The sequence below is a fragment of the Malania oleifera genome, unplaced genomic scaffold (genome assembly GCF_029873635.1).
Source record: "Malania oleifera isolate guangnan ecotype guangnan unplaced genomic scaffold, ASM2987363v1 ctg327, whole genome shotgun sequence".
Taxonomy (NCBI): Eukaryota; Viridiplantae; Streptophyta; class Magnoliopsida; order Santalales; family Ximeniaceae; genus Malania; species Malania oleifera.
In genome coordinates, this window is record NW_026651881.1 from 30001 (window position 1) to 32198 (window position 2198).

The 2198-nt window shown below is 41.3% G+C and overlaps 1 non-coding gene across 1 annotated transcript; it reads left to right on the top strand.

Moving 5' to 3' along the window:
• Positions 1-528: 528 nt before the first annotated feature.
• Positions 529-635, top strand: LOC131147157 (small nucleolar RNA R71). Its single transcript, XR_009134637.1, has one exon. It is a non-coding gene; the product is annotated as a small nucleolar RNA R71 (small nucleolar RNA).
• The last annotated feature ends 1563 nt before the right edge of the window (positions 636-2198 follow it).

Sequence of the window (2198 nt, forward strand, 5' to 3'; positions counted from 1 at the left end):
ATCATGGCATCCTCAAGTGACATCTTCTTCTCACTTTGTTGACTATCAAGTCCTGGAGGAGGTTGCAGCACATTCCTTGTATTTCCATAAGACGAATTCTCATGATTTCGATGCCCTGGATGGTAATATTGTGACACTGGATTACCCCTATAGTTGTAGTTCCGATTGTTGATGTATTGAACCTGTTCATGACTCTCTCCATTGCTCGGATCTATCCTACTTGTAGTTGCCACATATTCTGCACCTTGTGGTATCCTCTGGGTTGTCAAAGATGAAATCTGATGAGACAAAGAAGCAACTTGAGCTGAAAGTGCAGCAAACGGCTCCAATTCATGAATTCCAGCAACTTTCTTAGCCATAGTTCTTTCAGTTGGCCATTGATAGTTATTTGAGGCCATTTCTTCCAAAAGAGCAGTAGCACCCTCAGGTGTCTTTAACATCAAAGTTCCCCCAGATGCAACATCAACTAAAGTCTGCATTTGCCCATTTAATCCATTATAGAACATTTGAATTTGCAACCAATCAGGCAATCCATGTTGTGGGCAGCATCGAATCAAATCTTTATACCTTTCCCATGCTTCATAAAGTGATTCAAAATCATGTTGCTTGAATTGACAAATCTCACTCCTGAGTTGAGCTGTTTTTGTAGGTGGAAAGAATTTAGCCAGAAATTTTTCAGCCATGTCCTGCTAACTAGTGATACTCCCGGGTTGTAGCGACTGTAGCCAACCTCTTGCTTTGTCCCTCAAAGAGAAAGGAAATAATCTCAGTCTAATGGTGTCTTCAGTAACACCATTGATCTTCACAGTATCACAAATCTCCAAAAACATCGCCAGATGGATATTGGGATCATCAAGTGGCGATCCACTAAATTGGGTCTGCTGCACCATGCTGATTAATGCGGGTTTGAGCTCAAAATTGTTGGCATTAATGGGCTGGCGTCTGATACCCGAATAGTTGTCATTCATAACTGGTTGCACATAATCCTTCAAGGCGCATGGCTGTGTATTATCTTGTCCGTTCTCCATGGCTAATACCCTCTTTTTCCTTAGTTCTCTGAGCCTTCTTTCAATCTCCGGATCAAAAGGAATAATGTCACGTGTTCTAGCCCTGCGCATCCAACATAAAAAAAAACACACTAGAAATACAAAAAAATAATAATAAAATAAAATAAAGAAAATAAATAAATAAAAATATAAAAAGAGAATTCTAAATTAAAACCAAGATTACTTTGTATCGATATTGGCAAAAACAAGATAAACTCAATCCCCGGCAACGGCGCCAAAAACTTGACCGGTGCAAATTGCAAGTGCACAGTATCGTAGTTTTATAATATAATGATGTGTAGAGTATCGTCCTCAGGGATTGATGTCTTAATTTTACCAAGTACCGAAATTTTACTAACCTTGATTTTATTTAGAAAAATTAATAATTTTAGACTGCAAAATTTAAACAAAGCTACTTTAAATAAACTATTCAGGAGAATTTAAAACTGGATACCGTGTGTCAAACTGATGATGGTGAAAACTTCTAGGAAACTGATTTCACCTAGTTTCTCACTATGCTTTACTCATTTAGTTAATTCAACTTCGTTTTCTCTGTTTGTTAGCAAATCACCAATTTTTTCAAAAGTCTCTTTCGATAGTCAATCAGAACCTTTTCTTGTTTATTATTTAACATAAGAGTATGTAAATTAATGACGCAAGAACGCAGTAAGACCTCGATTTTTAATGCTACGTAGGTTCATACAAGTCTTTCGATCTCTATATTTACCTACGGTGAATTATCCAAGATCTATCCTATTAACTCCCCCCTTTCCGGTACTCCTCATAAACCTACCGGCATTGCTTTTAACTCCACCCCATTACTCCTTACCAAGAACATTCTAGGCCCCTGTCCTACCCCCCCACCGCTCTTCCGCCCCGCCCTCCCCTCCTCACCCCATCCCCCGTCACCAGCCTGCCCACTCACTGTAGTATCGTGTGTGAGATCCCCCGACCCACACTGCACCACGCACCACCCTTGTTTCGTCGCCGGTTTCGGCCCTTTCGGGTTTCGGGTTGTTTTGCGTCGGTTTTCACGGGCTTCCCCCCGCCTCGGGTTGTCGCCCGGATTTCACTTGGTTTGACCCTTTCGCGTTCGGGCTTTTTGGGTTTGGCTTGCTCGGTCTACTCCCGTGCGCTAGCCCCCGTGTTCCT